Source organism: Bidens hawaiensis, unplaced genomic scaffold (assembly GCF_021521415.1).
Source record: "Bidens hawaiensis isolate Kalapana, Puna unplaced genomic scaffold, B.hawaiensis_p1.1 tig00017176_1, whole genome shotgun sequence".
In the NCBI taxonomy this organism is placed as follows: Eukaryota; Viridiplantae; Streptophyta; class Magnoliopsida; order Asterales; family Asteraceae; genus Bidens; species Bidens hawaiensis.
Genome location: NW_027492603.1, coordinates 531,692 through 542,373, shown reverse-complemented (window position 1 = coordinate 542,373; position 10,682 = coordinate 531,692).

Sequence of the window (10,682 nt, the reverse complement as noted above, 5' to 3'; positions counted from 1 at the left end):
GAAAATATTAATGCAGTCAATGAGTCTACAGAAAAAGATGATACAATTGAAGATGAGAGTGATGATGATAAAAAGGACAATACAGCTGAGAAGGTTGACATGAAATCCCCACAAGTTGATATTACTAATGAGCAAAGAGCAAATATTGAACAAAGTCTGACTGAAGCTCGAAAGAAAAACCCTTTAATTGTAAAATTGACCACTTTTGGTCACAAGTTTGATGATCTGGCTCCACTGTCTGATGAGGAGTTGCAGAGAATGATAGAGAAGGAAAATGATGAACTCAAAAAGAGAATGCAAAAGAAAAATAGAGATTCATTGAGATATAGGGAGTATTTGAGGGGATGTGGACTGAATGAGAAAGATCTAAACAAGATGACTTTCAGTGTTCTTGAAGAAACTTATCTTGCGAATAGAGAAAGAAAGGAGAGAGAAGAAAAGAAAAGGTTGGAAGGAAGAATTGAGGAATTAAAGAAAAAATTTAATGGTAAATGTGGGTATTTGTTGGAACGAGGAATGCAGCCTGAAATGGTTGATAGTCTGACCAAGGCTGCTGTTGAATCTCATTATAACTGTCACACCCGGCCCTGAACGGCGGAAACAGCCGGGCGCGCGCGAGTGGGGATTGATACTTAAGCACGGGCCATTGCAAACATTCAAACTAAGATTTTCATTGCGCGTGAAATGTTTAATACAAATACATTACATTGTTTAAAAATTACATAAAAACATCCAAGTATAAAAACTGTTGAAGATTTCCACGCCATATCCCCTTGCGCGGCGGGAACAACCACGCGCATCGAAGGGATAGAACTAAAATCTTCCAAAAAGCTAGTTTTAGATGTTCAGCGTGAGGTGCTCTAAGTGTGACTCCATGCGCTACCTAGTTATCTCCTGAAAGACACGTAAAACATTTGAATCAGTATAAACTGAGTGAGTTCACAAGTTTTAGTAACTTGATAAATCGTATCGCGTCATAGTCTTGGCGAAAATCATATTAAAACACATTTCTGATTTCATGTCTAAACATATGCTTGATAAGCCGTATGAAAACATAGATCTGACAACATATTTCTGATAGGACCGTTCCGCGGGTTACGCGCGAACGTTTCTGGAAAACGTGCTCGTCCATGCAAAGTGGCGCTGCCACTACGAGCTAAATTAATGTAATACCGTCCCGCGGGTTACGCGTGGACATTTCTGAAAAACCGTGCTCGTCTGTGTAAGTGGCGCTGCCACTACGAGCGAATAATACCGTCCCGCGGGTTACGCGCGGACGTTGTGCCGGAAAACAAGGCGCTCGTCCATGCAAAGAGGTGCGACCCCTACGAGCGGGCTCAATCCCATAGTACTGCCCCATGACCATACTAGGCACTCGTCCATGCAAAGAGGTGCGACCCCTACGAGTGGGTTGATCAAACCAGCAGTCCCTATCCTTAGAGTTCCAATGGTAAAGTGATCACTTACTCGAATTCTGGCGCACATACATCGTAAACCATAGATAACCGTTTGCATTGCTCATCATGAAACATAATTTAAACACAATCGTTTACATAACTTGTAAGTATACCATGATAAATCGTAATTTAAGTACGTGTCCCTCGCCCCGAAAACAGTTTAAAAACAGTGAAAATAGTGAAAATAGGGGCAGTGAGACTCACCTGTGGTTCTTGTTAAGGGATTAATCGAGATTCGGGTTTTCTTGGTGTTGGCCTTTGAATTGAAGGTCTAGAATACGATTAAATAACAAGAAGTATATAAGAAATAGGAAAATATAAGGGTTGGAAAGTAGATCTCAAGGTTATAATCTCGGCTTACCTAGTAACAGGAACGGAATTGAAAATAGCGGATGCTTGGGAGATGATTAGTGCAAGTTTGCAGTTCTTAAGAGAGAAGTTTGAAGTGTGTTTTGGGTGATAATTTAGGTTACATATTTATAGGCAAACTCAAGGGAACACAATCCCTTGCTTTAGGGGATTGTAATCTTTTCATATCTAGGTGTAATGATGATAAAGTATGGCAATTATTATTATTTATTTAAAAGTGGAGGAATGGATAAAAGATTTTGATTTGATTTGGACAGGACATGCAGGTCTGTGGTTGGTGAGAGTAGGGTGGCTGACAGTTGACTTTTCATGTTACAGTATGCTTTTTCAGGTGCTTTTGTCAGTGTACAGTTAAAAAGTAGAAATCTGAAACACGCTACTGTTTCCTTTTGGGCGGGAATAATCCTCCTTAAATCTGGAGATTAGGCTAAGTGTTCTGCGCGTATAACTGTGTGCGCATAGCTTTCTGCGTGAAGGACATTTCTTTGCTGCGGGTATGTGCGTAACCTTCTCGCAGTTAGGGACATTGAGTTTCATTTGTAGATTCTCCAGGTGGTCTTGGTATTTCAACATAGTGATCAGTCATGTTGAAGTCAATTCCATCTTGGAGCTTCAGACAAACTAGCTCTCAATGTTCCCGCCATGCGGGGAGGTTAGTTCCCTTTCCGCATGCGCATAAACGTTTTGGGATGCACCCGCCTTAGCATCATGCGGGACGGTCAACCCATCAGACAACATAAAGTTAAGTTACATGAAAACATAAAGCCAAAACATTCGCGCATGGCGCACATAACATATGCCCACGCTGGTTCTTACATCGCGCGCTCGCGCAGGGCGCACATAACGTGCCCGCGCTGACTCTAACATAGCGCGCTTGCGCAGGGCGTACATAACACATGCCCGCGCTGATTCTAACATAGCGCGCTTAATATTCACAATCACCTAATTATTAGGTTGATTACTTAGTTTATAGGGTTGGGAAATTACCGGGTGTCACATTTTCCCCCTGTTAAGAGAATTTCGTCCCGAAATTTAGGAGACGTCGCTGGCAGAAGCCATGCTCTGAAAGAGGTGTGGGTATTTCATGCGCATCTGGTCTTCTCTTTCCCAAGTGAATTCAGGCCCACGCCTCGAGTTCCATTGAACCTTTACTAACTTGATTGTGCTTCTGCGTAACTTTTGTTCTTTCCAATCGGTTACGGCTAGAGGCTCTTCTACGAAGTGTAGTTGTTTGTCGATGTGAATCTCGTCCAACGGTAAAATTAACGTTTCGTCAGATAAACACTTTTTGAGGTTGGACACATGAAACGTATCATGAACTCCACTGAGTTCGGCGGGTAAACGGAGTTTATAAGCAACCGGACCGATCCTTTCCAGGATCTCAAATGGTCCAATGTAGCGCGGATTCAACTTTCCTCGCTTGCCGAAACGGGGGACTCCTTTCCATGGAGAGACTTTCAAAAGTACTCTATCCCCTACTTGAAACTCCAACGGTTTCCTTCGCACATCTGCGTAGCTCTTCTGTCTGTCGCGCGCTGTCTTAAGGCGATCCCGTATCTGAAAAATCTTTTCTGTTGTTTCTTGGATCAATTCTGGACCAGTCATTTGCTTGTCACCCACTTCAGCCCAGCACAGTGGGGATCTACACTTGCGCCCATACAAAGCTTCAAACGGCGCAGCCTTGAGGCTTGTGTGATAACTGTTGTTGTAAGAAAATTCAACCAATGGGAGGTGAGTATCCCAGCTACCTCCGAAATCGATTGCGCACGCGCGCAGCATATCGTCCAATGTCTGGATTGTTCGCTCGCTTTGTCCATCCGTTTGGGGATGATATGCCGTACTCATGGCAAGACGAGTACCTAAAGCCCCTTGTAACGATCTCCAAAACCTTGAGGTGAACCGACTATCTCTATCAGAAATGCTGGACACTGGGACTCCATGTTTTGAAACTACTTCTCGAATATACAATCGGGCTAACTTTTCCATCTTATCGGTTTCCTTGATCGGCAGGAAGTGCGCTGACTTAGTTAGCCGATCTACAATAACCCAGATCGTGTCGTAACCCCCAGGTGTCCTTGGCAGTTTGGTAATGAAGTCCATAGAGATTTGTTCCCATTTCCACATAGGAATTTCTGGCTGTTGAAGCAACCCTGATGGTTTCTGGTATTCAGCCTTCACCTTCGAACACGTCAGGCACTTACTGACATACGTCGCGATGGCGCCCTTCAGATTGGGCCACCAATACAGCGCTTTAACATCTTGGTACATCTTGTCTGCGCCAGGATGTACAGAATATCGCGTTTTGTGAGCTTCGTTTAATACTTGCTCGCGCAATCCTCCCTTGAGAGGGACCCATATGCGGTTAGCAAAATATCGAGTGTCGTTTTCCTTGATCTCCAAATTCTTAATCATACCCCCAAGGGATTCGTTTTTAACAAACTCTGGTTTCAAGGCTTCTTGCTGAGCGTCTCTGATGCGGGAAGAGAGATTTGCGCGAATGGTCAATCTTAGAGCCTTGACTCGTAGCATTTTTATTCGCTCCTTCCTACTTAGCGCGTCTGCTACCACATTCGCCTTTCCAGGGTGGTACTTAATTTCACAATCATAATCATTCAACAACTCCACCCATCTTCGTTGCCTCATGTTTAAATCCTTTTAATCAAATATATGTTGAAGGCTCTTGTGATCCGTAAAGATTATACACTTTGTACCATAGAGGTAATGGCGCCAAATCTTTAGCGCGAAGACAACCGCTCCAAGTTCCAGATCATGCGTTGTGTAGTTCTTTTCATTGGTCTTGAGTTGGCGCGAGGCATACGCTATGACTTTGTCTCGCTGCATAAGGACACATCCGAGTCCCTGATGTGAAGCGTCGCAGTAAACGACGATGTCATCCGTCCCCTCGGGCAGAGACAAAATTGGCGCACTACATAACTTCTGTTTTAACATTTGAAATGCCGCTTCCTGATTTTCGCCCCAAACAAACTTCTTGTCTTTCTGAGTTAGCGCGGTCAGTGGTAGAGCTATCTTGGAGAAGTTCTCAATGAAGCGTCGATAGTAGCCAGCTAGTCCTAGGAATTGCCTCACCTCAGTTGGGGTTTTTGGCGCTTCCCAGTTTTCGATGGCCTTGACTTTGGAAGGATCAACGTGTATTCCTTTCTCGTTTACAACGTGACCGAGAAAGTGAACTTCTCTAAGCCAAAACTCACACTTGGAAAACTTCGCATACAACTTTTCTTTCCTCAACAATTCCAAAATCAATCTCAGGTGTTGCTCATGCTCGGCCTTGGTCCGAGAGTAAATCAGAATATCATCTATAAACACAATCACAAACTTGTCCAAGTATGGTTTGCACACGCGGTTCATCAGATCCATGAATACAGCCGGCGCATTAGTTAGCCCGAAAGGCATCACTAAGAACTCATAATGGCCGTATCTAGTTCGGAAGGCTGCTTTCGGCACATCTTCCTCATGGACCCTAAGTTGGTGGTATCCTGACCGTAGATCTATCTTCGAATAATAACTGGATCCCTGCAACTGGTCAAATAAGTCGTCAATCCTCGGTAAGGGGTACCGATTCTTGACTGTCAGCTTGTTCAGCTCCCTATAGTCAATACACATTCTGAACGAACCATCCTTCTTCTTAACAAACAGTACTGGAGCTCCCCAAGGTGAAAAGCTTGGGCGTATGAAACCCTTATCCAATAGTTCCTGTAACTGATTGGATAGCTCTTGCATCTCAGATGGAGCTAATCGATAAGGCGCTCGAGCTACTGGCGCAGCTCCTGGGACTAAATCAATACGAAATTCGACTTGTCGCGGCGGCGGTAATCCGGGCAAATCTTCAGGAAAAACTTCTGGAAATTCGCGCACTACTGGTAAGTCTTCAATTCTTCGCTCATCTCCTTTCTTCTCTACGACATGCGCCAGGAAGGCGTAGCACCCTTTCCTTAGGCACTTGCGCGCCTTTAGGCACGAAATCAGTTTTGTCGCAACTCCCCTTCTTTCCCCTTGAATTACCAAGGTTTCTCCGTTCAACAGTGGGACCCGAACCTGCTTCTCATGGCAGATAACCTCCGCGTGGTTCTCGACTAACCAATCCATACCTACCACAATGTCAAAACTTCCCAAGTCTATTGGCAACAAGTTAATATTGAACCCGTGACCTCCCATGACTATTACACATTGTTCAGTTCTTTCGTTCACGCATAACTGCCTACCATTGGCTAGTTCTATAGTATAAGGTGTGTCTAGCCTACTGGTTGCTAGGCCTAGGGAGTTTTTAAACTCAGCGGATATAAAACTAAGGTCAGCGCCAGTATCAAATAAGACAGATGCAAAATGGCCGTTCAGTAAAAACGTACCGGTTACCACATTCGGCTCTTCTTTTGCTTCACCCGCGCCGATCACAAAAGCTCTCCCGCGAGCTTGGTTTCCCTTTTGCGGGCAATCCCGACTAAAATGCCCTGGCTTCCCGCATGCGTAGCAGTTGTCGCTCGCTCCAGCTTCTCTGATACGGCAATTCATCGTCTTGTGCCCTGGTCTGCCACATTTGGCGCATTCGATTCTTGCGCATTCACCCTCGTGGTGATACTTGCATTTGCTGCACCATGGGCGAGGCCCGCTGTATCCTCTCCTTGATGGCTCCGCGGCTTGGATCGCGTAAACCCTTGCGCTTTCCTGCTTCTTGAACGGTGGCTGCTTGGAGTCGGACCCTCGGTGGTGAGAGTTCCATTTCCTCTTGGAGTCAGAGGTTCGCTGCTCGTTTCCGCGCGTAGTCAACATACCCGCACGGACCGTATCCCTTGTAAGGGTGATGGCCCGCGCTACCGCCTCATCAAAGGTTGGAGGCGCTGCGGCGTTGAGCGGAACCCTAACAACAGGAGGTAACCCAAAGATATATCTCTCGATCTTCTTTTCCTCCGTGTTTGCCATGTCTGGCACCAACTGGCAAAGCTCGTTGAACCGGTTGTTGTAGGCGTCGATATCCGTTCCTACCATGGTGTGGTTCTAGAATTCCTGCTGCAGACTCTGAATTTCTGCGCGAGAGCAGAACTTTCTCATCAACATTTCCTTCAGTTCCTCCCAGGTCTTGTGAAGAGCAACTTCTCGCCCCAAAGTCTTCACTTGAAGCTTCCACCAAGACGAAGCTGCTTCTTGGAACATGCAGGTCGCGTAAAGGACCTTCTGGTTCTCACTACATCCGCTAATGGAGAGAACTGTCTCCATCTTGTCAATCCAGTTGTAGAGCCCAATGGCCCCTTCGGTACCCTTGAATGGCCAAGGCCTACAGGCCATAAATGTCTTATAGGAGCACCCTTTGTCCAAGGCTCCTGATTCGGGTTCTGGGGTCTCGTTCTCCTGACGACCCTGACTAGATTCGGCCTTACTGGCCTCATGAATTGCGATCGCTTGCGCGATTATTTCCGCGAGTTCCTCGGGTGTCATGGTAATTCCCTTGGCTCTAGTTGGAGGCATTCTCGCTTTAAAAGAGTGAAAATATATCAAACTTAGCGCATGTACTCTGAGCACATAATGTTCTTATCTTTATTCACTAGACACTGTGTGACCCGTGTTCCTAAGTGTGTGTATAGTTTCTTTTGAAAATATTTTCTTTGAAAAAATATTTCATGCGATTCCCCAACGGTTATAGTCTAGGTTAAAACTTCTTTTCCTAGTTCGCTATAACCAGTGCTCTGATACCAATCTGTCACACCCGGCCCTGAACGGCGGAAACAGCCGGGCGCGCGCGAGTGGGGATTGATACTTAAGCACGGGCCATTGCAAACATTTAAAGTAAGATTTTCATTGCGCGTGAAATGTTTAATACAAATACATTACATTGTTTAAAAATTACATTAAAACATCCAAGTATAAAAACTGTTGAAGATTTCCACGCCATATCCCCTTGCGCGGCGGGAACAACCACGCGCATCGAAGGGATAGAACTAAAATCTTCCAAAAAGCTAGTTTTAGATGTTCAGCGTGAGGTGCTCTAAGTGTGACTCCATGCGCTACCTAGTTATCTCCTGAAAGACACGTAAAACATTTGAATCAGTATAAACTGAGTGAGTTCACAAGTTTTAGTAACTTGATAAATCGTATCGCGTCATAGTCTTGGCGAAAATCATATTAAAACACATTTCTGATTTCATGTCTAAACATATGCTTGATAAGCCGTATGAAAACATAGATCTGACAACATATTTCTGATAGGACCGTTCCGCGGGTTACGCGCGAATGTTTCTGGAAAACGTGCTCGTCCATGCAAAGTGGCGCTGCCACTACGAGCTAAATTAATGTAATACCGTCCCGCGGGTTACGCGTGGACATTTCTGAAAAACCGTGCTCGTCTGTGTAAGTGGCGCTGCCACTACGAGCGAATAATACCGTCCCGCGGGTTACGCGCGGACGTTGTGCCGGAAAACAAGGCGCTCGTCCATGCAAAGAGGTGCGACCCCTACGAGCGGGCTCAATCCCATAGTACTGCCCCATGACCATACTAGGCACTCGTCCATGCAAAGAGGTGCGACCCCTACGAGTGGGTTGATCAAACCAGCAGTCCCTATCCTTAGAGTTCCAATGGTAAAGTGATCACTTACTCGAATTCTGGCGCACATACATCGTAAACCATAGATAACCGTTTGCATTGCTCATCATGAAACATAATTTAAACACAATCGTTTACATAACTTGTAAGTATACCATGATAAATCGTAATTTAAGTACGTGTCCCTCGCCCCGAAAACAGTTTAAAAACAGTGAAAATAGTGAAAATAGGGGCAGTGAGACTCACCTGTGGTTCTTGTTAAGGGATTAATCGAGATTCGGGTTTTCTTGGTGTTGGCCTTTGAATTGAAGGTCTAGAATACGAATAAATAACAAGAAGTATATAAGAAATAGGAGAATATAAGGGTTGGAAAGTAGATCTCAAGGTTATAATCTCGGCTTACCTAGTAACAGGAACGGAATTGAAAATAACGGATGCTTGGGAGATGATTAGTGCAAGTTTGCAGTTCTTAAGAGAGAAGTTTGAAGTGTGTTTTGGGTGATAATTTAGGTTACATATTTATAGGCAAACTCAAGGGAACACAATCCCTTGCTTTAGGGGATTGTAATCTTTTCATATCTAGGTGTAATGATGATAAAGTATGGAAATTATTATTATTTATTTAAAAGTGGAGGAGTGGATAAAAGATTTTGATTTGATTTGGACAGGACATACAGGTCTGTGGTTGGTGAGAGTAGGGTGGCTGACAGTTGACTTTTCATGTTACAGTATGCTTTTTCAGGTGCTTTTGTCAGTGTACAGTTAAAAAGTAGAAATTTCTGAAACACGCTACTGTTTCCTTTTGGGCGGGAATAATCCTCCTTAAATCTGGAGATTAGGCTAAGTGTTCTGCGCGTATAACTTTGTGCGCATTGCTTTCTGCGTGAAGGACATTTCTTTGCTGCGGGTAGGTGCGTAACCTTCTCGCAGTTAGGGACATTGAGTTTCATTTGTAGATTCTCCAGGTGGTCTTGGTATTTCAACATAGTGATCAGTCATGTTGAAGTCAATTCCATCTTGGAGCTTCAGAAAAACTAGCTCCCAATGTTCCCGCCATGCGGGGAGGTTAGTTCCCTTTCCGCATGCGCATAAACGTTTTGGGATGCACCCGCCTTAGCATCATGCGGGACGGTCAACCCATCAGACAACATAAAGTTAAGTTACATGAAAACATAAAGCCAAAACATTCGCGCATGGCGCACATAACATATGCCCACGCTGGTTCTTACATCGCGCGCTCGCGCAGGGCGCACATAACGTGCCCGCGCTGACTCTAACATAGCGCGCTTGCGCAGGGCGTACATAACACATGCCCGCGCTGATTCTAACATAGCGCGCTTAATATTCACAATCACCTAATTATTAGGTTGATTACTTAGTTTATAGGGTTGGGAAATTACCGGGTGTCACAATAACAAACTTAAAAGGAAAGAAAAATTAAAGATAAATCAACCTGAGCCTTCTACTATACAATCAAGGGGGATCAACATGAACCTCCAGTAAAGAAGAGAAAGATCATGACTCTGAGAGAGAGACAAAAGGCTGAAAATGAAAAAAAGGAAAATCAAAAGGATCAACAGCCCATGACACACCTATCCCCGTGGAAGTCAAAACTAAACCAATAGAAGAACCAAAAGATCCATGGGAAAATGATGAAATGATTCAGATCTTGAGAGATGTAATGGTGAAACAAAAGGGCATGAATGAGAAAGTATTTGATAATCTGGGCAAAGCACAGTTGAAGCAACTCTTCTACGAGCAAAAAGCTGAATGAGAAAGAGTGTTGTTAGATGGTGTAAACCCAAGAAGCTTCATCGGAGGTAGATTTGTACCGGCTGGACAACTTCATGATGAAAAGATAATTGAAATGATTGGAAGGTTGTTCAGAGAGGGTGGAGAAAATCTTACTGAGTTGATAAATTTTCATGCTGAGAGGATTAATGCAATGTATAAGAAACATTTGGAGTCATGGGGCCAACTAAACCAATGAAGTTAATTCCAACTAGGCCCTCTGCTTCAAGAAGATACACCTCAACAAGCAGTGGTGAGTCAAGTAGAGCAGGAACCCAAAGAGAAACAAGAGCACAATCTGATGTGGATCTACCTATGACTCTGTACTATGACTCAGTCTCTCAATCTTTGAAGGTGATTATGCAGAGCAGATAGTTGAGAGACATCATATTCAAGGATGACTTTACAGAATACACAAGGGAACAACTTGAGAAAATGGCCACACTTGACTTATATGACTATCATAACAAAAACCAGATGGATAGAAAAGAACATAATGAGCTGTCAAAGTATCT